Here is a 13,684-nt window from a genome sequence, read left to right as displayed (position 1 = left end):
GAGTTAAGGGGCCAGATAGCTAAAGCTTCTGCCTCCTGTTCTACTCTTAAAAGCCCGACGGGTCACCGGAAATCCTGCAGCCTCTGATCGAAGGGCCCTGGGGGGGTGATTCACTTCAATAAGATCTTCAATGTAAGATGGAGCCTTACAGTGGAAAGCTTTATATGTAATCATAAGGAGTTTGAATTGTATTTTTTAATTAATTGAGAGCCAATTAAGTGATGCTAGGACAGGAGAGATGTGTTCTCCCAGTTCGAGTCAGTAAGCAGGCAGTTGCATTCTGAACTAACTGTAGAGTCCTAATAGAGGAGCTAGAACAGCCCGATAATAAGGAATTGCAGTAATCCAATCTAGAAGTAACAATGGCATGAATGATTTTTTCTGCGTCTTTAAAGGATAAGAAATTTCTAACTTTAGTAATATTTCGCAAGTGAAAGAAGGCTGTCCGGGATACAGACTTCATATGAGAATCAAAGGACAGATCTTGATCAAAAATCACTCCCAAGTTCCTGACTTCATTGGTGGAGGATAGAGCAATGTCATCTAGGTGAATTGCCATGTTGGAGAGATCATCTCTAAGATGCTTCGGCCCAATAATGACTTCAGTTTTGTTACTGTTCAACATTAAGAAATTATGAAGCATCCAGGATTTAATATCCCTAAAGCAGGATTCCATTTTAATTAGCTAATCAGATTCATTTGTTTTAATTGATAAATATAATTGAGTATCATCAGCATAACAATGAAAATTAATGTTATGTGTCCTTATTATATTTCCCAATGGTAAAATATACAGATTAAACAGAATTGGTCCCAGAATGGGTCCTTGAGGTACTCCACAGGTGAGAGTCTCTCGATCTGAAGATTTATTATTGACATAGACAAACTGAAATCGGTCTGATAGATATGACCTAAACCAATCTAGTGCTGAGTTTTGTAATCCCAATTTCCTCTTCCAATCTTCTTAAAAGAATATTATGGTCAACAGTATTGAATGCTGTACTCAGGTCTAATAAGACTAGAACAGATAGAACAGATTATCTGACGCAGTTGAAAGGGCATTTGTGACTTTTAGCAGTGCAATCTCCGTACTGTAGTTTGTTCTAAAGCCTGACTGGAAATCCTCTAACAGATTGTTCTCTAACAGGTAGTCATTTAGCTCTTTGGCCACTACGTTCTCTAGGATCTTAGATAAGACTGCCACGTTAGAGATCGGCCTGTAATTTGAGAGGATGCCAGCATCTAGGTTTGGTTTCTTAAGGAGGGGCTTGATCATAGCCACTTTGAAAGACTGCGGTACATAACCTATTTTTAAGGATTGATTAGTAATGGATAGTATAGATATATTTATTAATGGTAGAACCTCTTTGAGGAGTGTACTTGGAATTTTGTCTAGAAGACAGGTGGTGGGTTTAGCAGAGGAAATTAGGGAGTTTAAATCGGAGAGTTCCATTTGCTGAAAACACTCCAGGGTATTGCTAGAATTAGTTGATTCTTCTGCTATCTTATTTGTGTTAGGCAGTACATGTTGGATTTCATCTATACGATTTGTAATTTTGCTTTGGGAAAATCTAAGAAAGTCATCACATTCCAGATTTAAAGGAATGGTAGGCTCAATACTCTTGTGTTTCTTAGTCAGCCAGGCTAAAGTGCTGAAAAGAAACCAAGGGTTGTTTTTATTTTCCTCTATTAAAGTAGAGTAGTAAGTATTTCTACTTCTACCGAGAGCCTTCTTCTATGACGTAAAGCTGTCTTTCCAGGTTAAATAGGCTAGGTCATTTTTTGTCGATCGCCAGGTTCTCTCCAGTCTGCAGGAGCGCTGTTTAAGGTTGCGGACTTATGAGTTAAACCACGGGGCTGACCTTTCCTGTTTTTTAATGTTTCTTTTTAACGGGGCTATGCCATCAAAAGTTGTTTTTAGGATCTTAGCCAAAATATCAAATTTCTCACAGTGTGGCTATTACTGGAATACGGGTCAGGAGAGCATACTGACTCTAAGGCTGAGGGGATTCTTTCTTTAAATTTAGTTATTACTGAATCAGTGATCGATCTAGTCAAGGTGGTTTTATTCTGTGGGTTATTGTTAATTAGGGAAAAGTCAAAAGTAACTAGAGAGTGATCTGACAAGAAGTCGTTTTGTGGGAAAATAGTGAAATGCCCTATACACCATGGTCAAGGATAAGATCAAGGGTGTGATGGTGTTTATGGGTAGGACCATCCACCAACTGTGAGAAGCCTAGGGAATCTAGCATAGACTTGAACCCAACACAGAAACTATCATTCACACTGTCAAAATGAACATTGAAATCTCCTATTACTATAACTTTATCTTTGCTAGCCGCCAAATTATAGATATAGATAGAAATTCAGAAAATTCTATCAGAAAAGACGAATATGGTCCAGGAGGATGATATACAATTACGAATTCAATAGAATCAGTTAGTTTATTTGAGGATTGTAGTACATGCATGCTAAGGCTCTCAAAAGTACTGTAGCTAGACTGAAGTTTTGGGTTAATTGCTAAGTTAGAGTTGTAAATGGCTGCCACGCCCACCTCCTGGTTCACTTTCACGCGCTGTATGACAGTTGATGTGGCTGGGAGGAGAGGCTTCATTAAGACTAACATATTCATCCTTATATAGCCAGGTTTCAGTTAGTCCCAAAATATCAATGCTGTGATCAGTTATCAGATCATTAACTAAAAGAGCCTTAGATGATAATGATCTAATATTTAAAAGACTACATTTAGTTATCCTGTCTGAATTTTGTCTGTTTACACATTTAACGTGAATTAAATTACAATGGTTAATTGAACCAGTGTTGCTAGATTTTAACAGTCTAACACTTCTAGGTCCGAGGGACAGACACAGTCTTAATGGGGTGTGTATTAGTTAAAGTTGGGGTTAGTTATGGCCACCCTGTTCAAACTGAGTGGTCCACTCATAATGAATTTAGGTTTTTTAATATGGCGTATTTTGCCAGACAAAGTGGCAAATACGCCACTTTGTAATTTGACTGTTTTTGGATAATTTTGTACTACAGTGGTACCCCTACTTACGAATGTCTCTACTTACGAAAATTTCTACTTACGAAATTTCTCAGCAGGAAAATATTGCCTCTAGTTACGAAAAAAATTTAGACTTAGGAAGAGTAAAAATACAGTATCGGCTGATACTTGCAGCTCCCACAGGTTCCTGAACGCATCATTTTCATAGACGCTCTGCCATTGGCTATTGCCTAGTATCTTCCTGGCATCCCATTGGCTAAGAGGGACCTCTGTGTGGAGCTAGATCGGTGTTTATGCAGGGTCCTCGTCATTTGGCTCTCGACCCGTGAGGTGTTCTGATAGCTTTGCGTAAATATACTGTATTAACTTTTTGAGTATTCGCTATGGACCCCAAGAAAATGACGGAGAAAAGAGGAAAAGAAAAGACTAAGTGTTCAACCTGACACGAAGAAAAGAGTTTTTTTGTCCGTACAAACAAAGCAAGAGATAATAGAAAAGCATGAAAAAGGGATGTGTTTGGTTGATCTCGCCAAAGAATATGGCCTTAATGCATGTACAATCTCCACGTTATTAAAACAAAAGTAAGTTTAAGGAGTTTAACCAAACGCATCCCTTTTTCATGCTTTTCTATTATCTCTTGCTTTGTTTGTAAGGACAAAAAAAATTATTTTCTTCATCTTTTTTTTTTCCTCTTTTCTCCGTCACTTACTTGGGGTACATAGTAAATACTCTAAAAGTTAATATATTTACGTAAAACTATCAGAACACCTCACGAGTCGAGGGCAGAATGACTGGCATGATCTAGCTCCACACGGAGGTCCCTCTTAGCCAATGGGATGCCAGGAAGATACTAGGTAATAGCCAATGGCATAGCAGCTATGAGAACGGTGGGTTCAGGAACCTGTGGGAGCTGCGAGTATCAGCCCATACTGTATTTTTACATTTTAAATTTCTTTTGTAACTAGAGGTAATATTTTCCTGCTGAGAAGTTTCGTACGTAGAAATTTCCGTAAGTGGAGACATTCGTAAGTAGAGGTACCACTGTACTCACAGCCATGAATGCTTCATCTGGTGGACAGCCACTAGTTTTTTTTAATCTATTTTTTTTAAATATCATATGCACCTTATAATCCAGTGCACCTTTTATGTGGAACAAATTATAAAATAAACAATTCATTAAAGGTGCGCCTTATAATCCAGTGCACCTTATAGTACAGAAAATACTGTACTGATTTGATCCCCGAAGGGAAATTAAGAGCACACTCTAGTAAAATAAACTGGAAAATAAACTGACTAAATAAATAGTGAATACTTAAAATACATACATGTATGTACAGGGCCCTGTAGCACACACACACACACACACACACACAGGGGGCCTTGTAGGCAGGCAGGGGGAGGTAGAGTGGCGGACTGCCCCTTTGTGGAGCACCCAAATGAGCAACTTTTAAAGGGGGACAGCGCCTTGCTCAAGGGCGTCTCAGCAGTGCTCCGGAGGTGAGCTGGCACCTCCTACTGTCAGCTCATACTTGGCGGGAGCGGGAATCGAACCGCCAATCTTAAGAACATTGGACAACCTGCTATACCACTGAGCCACTGCCACCCCTTCAAGCCACTGCCTCCCCTTGTGTGGTGAAGTATTTGCCTCCTCAGGAGTCGGAGCACTGGTCAATGAGCTCCTGTTGAAATAGGAGGATGCCACTTCCACTGCTGCTTGGTCTCCTCCTGGCACCAGACAGATGGTAATGTCTCCCATAATCTCCTGCCTGCACCTGGATGATTAAAGCTTTATTCGCAGCATATGGTGTCCGAGACGTGTGCTTCATTCTGGAACAAAGGTTTGTAGAACCATTAGGTGAGTTTGGTCTGGAGCTTTAAATCCTCATTATATTCTCATTATATCTTACTAATGAGATGCTGCAGTGGTACCTCAGAGCTGTAGGGTTGTCATCATAATGACTTGTTTGAATTTATGCCACGCTGTTTTGGTATGTTCATTTAAATTTAGCGTTTTCTATTGCTGTCCGGTTTTCTTTCTTCCTGGTCTATATTTAACTTTTTTTTTTTTAATTTAATGTTACTATTTTTGACATTTGTAAAGCTATATTTGGTGCGGCTTCCTGTTGTGAAATCTTTTTGAAGGGGCTGTATGAAATATAAAAATAGACCATTTGTAGTCTTCTAATGAAAAGGTTCTGAATATAGAGAAAAATAAAAACATAGCTGACTTGGCTGCTGAGAGAGGTGTGCCTGACACAAGATGGTTAAAGCAGGGGTATTTAATGTCATCCCTTCCTGGATGATTCACTCAAAATAAATTCAGACGTTAATTATCAATCTTTATCTCATGGATGTGAACAACAAAGGCATAGATCCGCTTTTGATTAGAGTAAAGGTTCCAAATTTTTTACCCAAGTGTTTTTCATGTTTGCCAAGATGTGTTCATGTATTTAAAAATCAAGCAAGGGTGTTTTTTTAAGATGCTATTGATTATTGAATCTATAAACTTCAGCTACATCTAAATCGGTTTCTTTTTTCAGTATTGTACTTCAGTGCTAATTAGCCATACCTGTTAGTGGTAACATGTAAACCTTGCCTTTATTGATCAATTAATAGATAACGGTACATTATTATCAGAATGTTAGTATTTAGCTCAGAATTAGTGCAAAATTACTTGCATGGCTGTAGAGTGAAAATTAATCACTAAAAATTATTAATCATTAAAAATTAAGTGGCATGTATCCGGGAAAGTGATGAGGGGGAGTACAGGGCATTGGTGGCTGACTTCATGGAGTGGTACCAACAGATTCAGCTCAACGTCTCCAGGGTGAAGGAGATGGTGCTGGATTTCCGGCGGGCACGCCCCTCTCCACAGCCAGTGATCATTGATGGCAGTGAGGTGGAGGTGGTAGGTAACTACAGTGAAACCTCTACTTAAGAATGTGTCTACTTACGAAATTTACTACTTACGAAATTTCTCAGCAGGAAAATATTACCTCTACTTACGAAAGAAACTTTGACTTACGTAATGTAAAAACACAGTAATGGCTGATGCTTGAATAAAAACACAGTATCGGTTGATACTGAAATCTCCCACAGGTCACTGAACGCAACATTCTCATAGCTGCTCTGCCATTGGCTATTACCTATTACGTGTCTTCCTGGCATCCCATTGGCTAAGAGGGATGCCACTCCACCTCTGTGTGGAGCTAGAACGGTGCTTATGGAGCGTCTCGACATTCGGCACACGACCTGTGAGGTGTTCTGATAGTTTTGCTTAAAGTATTCGCTATGGACCCCAAGAAAGTGACGGAGAAAAGAGGAAAAGAAAAGACGAAGAAAAGAGTTTTTTTGTCCATGCAAAAAAAGCAAGAGATAATACAAGACCATGAGAAAGGGATGCGTTTGGTTGATCTCGCCAAAGAATATGGCCAAAAATCTACAACCGACACGTTATTAAAACAAAAGGAAGTTTAAGGAGTTTAGGGCATCACGTGGGTGGTTGGAGAAGTTCAAAAGGAGGACTGGAATTCACTGTGTTGTTCGGTATGGTGAGATAGGAGCGCATGAACCAAAGAGGGCAAAAAACAATGAGGACAGCTGTTAAAAGGTAAATGACCGTCATTATTATTCTTTACTCTATTCTTTGTTTTTTACGCTATGCACAACTCTCATTTATTGTGTAATAATATCTTCGTAACATGTATTTGTTACATGTTTTGATGCATTTTTATGCTTTATAAAACATGTCGGATTTTTTGTGGGTTTGGAACGAATTAGGTCATTTGCATGGAAAACGCGTCTCTACTTATGTAATTCTCTACTTACGTAATTTCGTCTGAGCCTGGACTCTGTGGAGACACTTCTGGAGAGCAGGACCATGTCTAAAATCCAGGCTATCATGAACAACACCAGCCAGCCCCTACACACCACCTTCTCCTAGCAGAGAAGCACCTTCAGCGGCAGACTGCTGTCACACAGCGCCTCCACAGAGAGGCTGAGGTCCTCCTTCGTGCCCTGTGCCATGAGGGGGTACAATGATTCTCTCAGGAGGAGCGGGGGGGAGGTGGCGAGGTCAGCACGCAGTTGAATGGAGGGGAGGAGATGGGATGTCAGCCTGTGCTGCAGTGTAGTGAGGCCAAGGTGTTGTGATGTTATGATATTAGATAGTGACATGCCTTACATTGTAAGAAGGGAGTACCTTACCCACTATGTGGGCCTCCTGCTAATTTTCACTTATTTACTTTTATTTATTTATTTATTTGTAATTTATTTGATTTATTTGATTTTATACTGTTTATATTTCAGTTATAGTTTAGTATAAATCCTGTTAATGCTGCATGTTTCTGTTAGTGTAGTGTATGTCTTGTGGTATGTCCTGTGATGTCAGTGTTTCTTTTTCTCCTGGTGTTTATCCAGTATTTATTCATTATGTAATGCCTGAGCAGTGGATATGTGCAATTTCCTCCGGGATTAATAAAGTGTGTGTGGGTGCGTGCGTGCGTGTCTGTCTGTCTGTCTGATCAACATGATTAGCTTTGTAAGGTTTTAATGCAGTTTCTCTACTAATTTCCAAAAAGGAATCAATCATTCTACAACATGCACACATCTCCCCACCTATATATTTGAATAAGCTGACTTGAAAACCTCACACTGTCACGCTTTAACTCTACCCACTACCTGTCAATCAAGTGACTGCACTGATGAGGTTTATTTTGAATATGGCCACTTATAGTGCATTCAGCGTAGGAGAAATACTGATCATTTCCAATAGGAGGGTGAACAAATCAATCAAATAGAGTCCCGCTCTGTGCGGAGTTTGCATGTTCTCCCCGTGTCTGCATGGGTTCTCTCCAGGTTCTCCGACTTCCTCCCATCTCCAAAAGCATGCGCATCAGGTTGATTGGCCGCTCCCAAAATTTGAGTGAATGTGTGTATGCATGGTTGTTTGTCTTTGTGTAAGGCTCCGCGGTGCACTGGTGTCATGCCTGGAGTGTCCCCCGCCTCACACCCTGTGCCAGATAAGATAGGCTCCAGCTCCCCGTGACCCACTGCGGCAGATTAAGCGACAGAAAATGAATGAATGAATGACAATTAGAGGTTGGGAACCGCTGATCTAGGGGTAATGGGAGACAATGACATCTAAAGTGTGTTCTGGACGTCGGGTCTTCTCCAAAGTTTGGTTTTCTTGACGGTCACTGCAGAAAATCCCGCTTCACAAAGACATGAGGTTGGAAATGGAAGCAGGGTTTTCGATACTTTTTGGGCGATCTCAGGATAATCTGCCTTGACTTTAATCCAGAACACTGGCACAGTTGTGGGCGCTTAATTTAGGGGTAGCGGCTGATAACCTGTCACGTGACCGAGACCTGTAAAGCGGGACAGACGCATGCATTTTTCTCTGCGTCATTCCGCACAGATGCCACTTTTCAAAATAAAATATCTTTAGACTGGTAATCAATAAAAAAACAAGGTACTGTATACGTATACACACACACACACACACACACACACACACACACAAATACACGTGCACGCATACACACACACACACACACACACACACACACACACACACACACACACACACACACACACACACACAGTGAACTGCCATCACTAAAATATACATGTATTATGTAGCAAGTTTCCAGGCTACATTAATTAAAGATATTAGCTTTCGGACTAGTCAATCAGAAGACCAATTCGACTCATGGAGGTAGCGGTGCAATGAACCACACAAACACAGAACTTTATGTGCAATTAATTATATTAATTTGTGAAGAAAAAAATATATATATACAGTGAACCCCAATATTCACTCTCTGCAGAAGGAATAAAATTAACTAAAGTAAAGTACATTTCAGATAAACCCACACACAATATTTATCATCACACTCATTGTCCAAAATAATCCAGGGTCAAGTCCAAGCCGTAATTGGTCCGTTGGCAATGGCGTGTGTGTGCGTGTGTGTATGTGGGTGTGTCCGGACGTGACGTGGGGGACCGGCTTCCAGAGCCTCCTACCAGACCAGGCGAAGTTCTCCGCATCGGTTGTCCCCGCTCTGAATCAGAGTCCTAGCTCGCCATCGTTTAGTCGAGTCCTCACCGGCACTCCGACCAAATCCATAAAAAATGTTCAACGTTCATATAGTTCGTATAACTCGTCCACACAGGTCTGTTCCGGTAGCCTGCGGCTGATCAGGGAACTCCAATGCCGGCTGCTTTCGACGCTTCCGGATCTCTCTCTCTTTCGCGGACACACCCCCCCCAACGCCGTTTTCTCACTGGCTTTTATTGCAGGTGACATCATTAGCCACCCGCAGCCCCACAGGTGAATGCGTGATGTCATACACCACGTGACAAGTTCACACTAGTGTGGAACCTAACGTCCTTTGCTATGGTAAGAATAAAAATATTAATAATAAGAAAAATATTAATAATAACCAAAATAACCATCGAATATTACTGTGGTAACATTCATCCTGGTTACACTCTCCCGTCCTTAAACCATGCTCGTCCCGTTGCATGCTAACTAAACAATTTCAACAGACGGCACAACCAGATCTGATGGGGGTGAAACACCTAGGAGGTTGGACAAGCTGCGTATTACCAGTTGAACTACAGATTCTGAGGGTTTACCAAGAGCTGTATACTGGAGTCGATCAGGAGCTAAACGTTGACGGGTTGAACGTCTAAGAGTTGGGTCATGGTCAGCTACTTCAGTGGCAACTAATGGCTCTGAGTCAGTGGCAACTGGTGGCTCTGCATTAGTGGCAACTGGTGGATCTGCGTCAGTGGCAACTAGCTGGAATGACTCTTCAGGTAAGTTTTCAATTTGTGACTTATTAACAAGATTTCCTTCCACCCTTGATTCCTCTTCAAATACTTCCGAGACCACAGGGCTAACAGACGGAGGAGTTAGAGGACTGCTTTGGACAGCTACAATCGATGACGAAGGAACAGGAGCTGGAATGTCTTTGTCCATGGTGAATTGGACTGCGGGTAAGTTTGGATTCAGTGAAACTACGGTCTCAAAATCATCATCACTAGCAAGGTACTCCATGGAGCCGTCAGCATCTTGACTGCAATGGTCAACAACTTGACGAGAACGAGTACATGGTCTTACAGCAGGAATTGTGTCAAATGATGCCCTACGGTCTTCCTTAGATGGAAGGAAACCACAGGGGAGAAGGAGGTCTCTATGGAGAGTGCGAATGGGTCCATCTCCGATTTCCGGCTTCACTTTGTAGACTGGGAGATCACCAGCTCTGCTAACCACCACATAGACGTCTTCTTCCCACTTGTCAGACAGTTTATGTTTTCCCCTGAGACGCACATTCCTCACAAGCACTCTATCACCTGCTTCCAATGCTGCTGGTATGACTCTCTGATCAAACCGTGTTTTGTTTCGTTCTGCTGATTTATGAGCATTCTCTGAGGCTATTTTGAAACTCTCTTCCAGTCGTAACTTCAGTCCTTGAACATATTGTGAATGACTTTTGTACTTGGTCCCTAGCAGTGGTAGTCCAAAAACCATATCGACAGGAAGACGGGGTGTTCGGCCAAACATTAACTCATAAGGTGTGTAACCGGTCACATCGTTCTTAGTACAGTTGTATGCATGAACTAATGGTTTCACATAGTCCTTCCATTTTGACTTTTGCTTCTCTTCCAGTGTTCCAAGCATGCTCAAAAGTGTCCGATTAAATCTCTCCACGGGATTGCCTCTGGGATGGTACGGTGTAGTTCGACTCTTCTGGATTCCTGCAACTTCACACAATTCTTTGATCAATTTTGATTCAAAATCTGTTCCTTGATCTGTGTGGATACGCTCGGGGATGCCATAATAGACAATAAAATTGTCCCATAAACATTTTGCCACAGTTTTTGCCTTTTGGTTTGGTGTTGGAAGGGCCACAGCAAACTTTGTAAAGTGATCTGTTAAAACAAGAATGTCCTTGGCATTACTAGAGTCAGGCTCGAGGCTCAGGAAATCCATACAGAGTAACTCGAGGGGACGTGAGGTGATTATATTGACAAGTGGTGCACTCTTCTCAGGAAGGGTTTTCCTTCGCACACAGCGGCCACAGGTCCTAATCTTTTGTTCGACGTCCCTAGCCATTTTAGGCCAATAGAACCGTGCACGAACAAGATCAAGGGTGCGATCGATTCCAAGGTGACCCATATCATCATGAAGGCTCTTCAGTACAAAAGGGCGGAGTTCATCAGGGAGAACAAGTTGGTATGACAAAGCTGCATTGTTGTGACGTTTGCGGTACAAGATACCATCTATGAGTTCTAACCTTGTCCATTCTCGCAACAAAAGAGGGAGTTCGGGCAATTCCACCCTAGCTGTTGGTGGGACCTTCTCTCCTGTCTCCATCTGGTGAATGAGTTCTCTCATGCTTGGGTCTGCCCTCTGTTTTTCTTTCAAGCTGGAGTGAGACAGCGCTGGAACAACAGGTAAGTGATCTTCAGAGATGTAACTTTCTAGTACAGCATCGGCTCTATGTGAAAGCGACTCGATCAGGGTCATGCAACACTGACCAGAATCAACGGCCTGAGAGGCTTTAACCAGCTGACTCTGGCAGATTGCGTCGACAATGTCAGGAGAAATGACATCAGTGTCTGCAAGATGGTGGGATATAAACTGGTGAATAAGTTCAACATCTTTCGGTGACTCTTCGGCAGGGGCTGTGTTGGGTCGCCGGGAGAGTGCGTCTGCATCATAATTGTGCTTTCCAGCTCGATAGAGCAACTTAAAAGAGAATGTGGAAAGAGCAGCCAACCAACGATGACCAGTAGCATCCAGTTTAGCTGATGTCAGAACATAGGTCAGGGGGTTGCTGTCTGTCACTACTGTGAATTCTGCTCCATACAGATAGTCCTGAAACTTTTCGGTGACACTCCATTTAAGTGCTAAAAATTCTAGTTTGTGGGCTGGATATCTACTCTCACTCTGAGAAAGACCACGGCTGGCAAAAGCTATTGCCCGAAGCTTTCCGTCCTGTTCTTGATACAAGGCAGCACCTAAACCTGTAATGCTTGCATCCGTGTGTAAAATGTAAGGAAGAGCTGGGTCAGCGAACCCGAGAACTGGTGCAGATGAAAGTTTGTCAATGAGGGTCTCAAAGGCTTGTTGGCAACCTTGATTCCATCGCTCTCCAAAAGGCTGGTTTGAGCTGCAGTGCAACTTGGCGGATGTCTGAGGTTTGGTCTTTCGGACTGGGGCGTAACCCCGAGTTAGATCATTGAGAGGCTTGGCGATGACAGCATAGTCTTTAATAAAGCGGCGGTAGTACCCTGCGAAACCCAGGAAAGATCTCAGCTGCTTTAGGTTTGTGGGAATGGACCAGGACTTGATGGCAGCAATCTTTTCAGGATCTGTTTCAACCCCGCTCTCGGACACAATATGCCCCAGGTAACGGACTGAAGTCTGGAAAAATTTACATTTTTCTGGAGAAAGCTTTAATCCATACTCCTTCAGCCGGCTCAGTACTCGCAGTAGTCTTTTCTCATGCTCTTCTAGAGTGTTTGAGAATATGATTAGATCATCAAGAAACACCAGCACTTCCTTGAGATGAAGGTCTCCCATGCATCGCTCCATCAACCGCTGGAATGTGCTTGGTGCGTTAGTGACTCCTTGAGGCATTCTATTGAATTCCCAGAAACCTAACGGAGTTACAAAAGCAGTCTTGGGTTTGTCTGCCTCTTCCATTTCGATCTGATAATATCCTGATTTCAAGTCGAGTACTGAAAACCATCTTGAACCGGTAAGGGCAATAAAAGACTCTTCCAAGTTTGGCAGGGCATAGGCATCTTTTATAGTCTGGAGATTGAGTTTACGATAGTCAATGCACAGCCGTACATCACCATTCTTCTTTTTGACAACCACAATAGGAGATGAAAAAGGAGATGTTGACTCCCTAATCACACCAGCATCCAGAAGCTCACGAAGATGTCTGCGTACAGCTTCAATGTCTTTTGGATGGATAGGGCGGGCACGTTGCTTGAACGGGGTCTCATCATGAAGAGTGATATGGTGTTTAACTTGGTTGGTGCATCCAAAGTCAAGATCGTGGTGGGAGAATACTTCAGATATTGCGTTGAGCTTCTCAGTGACTCGCTCCTTCCACTCTGATGTTATGGGAGAGTTGCCAAAATTCAGATTCAAGTTGACAGATTGCTGTGTGATTCTGGATGGGGGGTCAGTCACATGATGCTGAGACAGGATGCAGTGGTAGGTCTCAAGCTCTGCAATTACACTGAAGGATGGAATATAAACATCTTGCTCTGACTCGTTGGTTACAATCACTGGAACTTTATAGGGAAAATGAGCTGGAAATGATATTAAACAGCTGCTGACGCACAACCCACCAGGCAGAGCTGACACAGGATGGTGAAGTAAGACTGACTGGTTGGCTGTTGGAGAGGGGGTCCTAGCTGTGCCCTCGATCACCAAAGTGCGGCCGGCCGGAACTCGCACTGGGGCTTTGCTTAAGAGTCGAACCACTCCAACATTACCAGTGTCATGTTGCTGATGCGTCAGCTGCAGTGTCTTTAATACAGCTCTGTAACCTTGAGTACTTGGCTGAAATGCTGAAGATTTATTACACATATATTGTTCGTACAAAGGCTCAAGCGTATTCATGCCAATAAGCACAGATGAAGAAG

The 13,684-nt window shown here is 42.4% G+C and overlaps 1 long non-coding RNA gene across 3 annotated transcripts; it reads left to right on the top strand.

Moving 5' to 3' along the window:
• Nucleotides 1-8,824: 8,824 nt before the first annotated feature.
• On the top strand, nt 8,825-11,467 carry LOC137606577 (uncharacterized). 3 transcript variants are annotated; one of them, XR_011037869.1, is made up of 5 exons: nt 8,827-9,832; nt 9,911-10,012; nt 10,178-10,387; nt 10,473-10,591; nt 10,686-11,467. It is a non-coding gene; the product is annotated as an uncharacterized lncRNA (long non-coding RNA). The 3 variants fall into 3 exon arrangements; XR_011037867.1 differs by having other exon boundaries at nt 8,825-10,012; XR_011037868.1 differs by having other exon boundaries at nt 8,829-10,012; nt 10,527-10,591.
• The last annotated feature ends 2,217 nt before the right edge of the window (nt 11,468-13,684 follow it).

Source organism: Antennarius striatus, chromosome 13, assembly GCF_040054535.1.
Source record: "Antennarius striatus isolate MH-2024 chromosome 13, ASM4005453v1, whole genome shotgun sequence".
In the NCBI taxonomy this organism is placed as follows: Eukaryota; Metazoa; Chordata; class Actinopteri; order Lophiiformes; family Antennariidae; genus Antennarius; species Antennarius striatus.
Note: the sequence above shows the minus strand (reverse complement) of the source record. Positions and strands in the feature narration are given on the sequence as shown.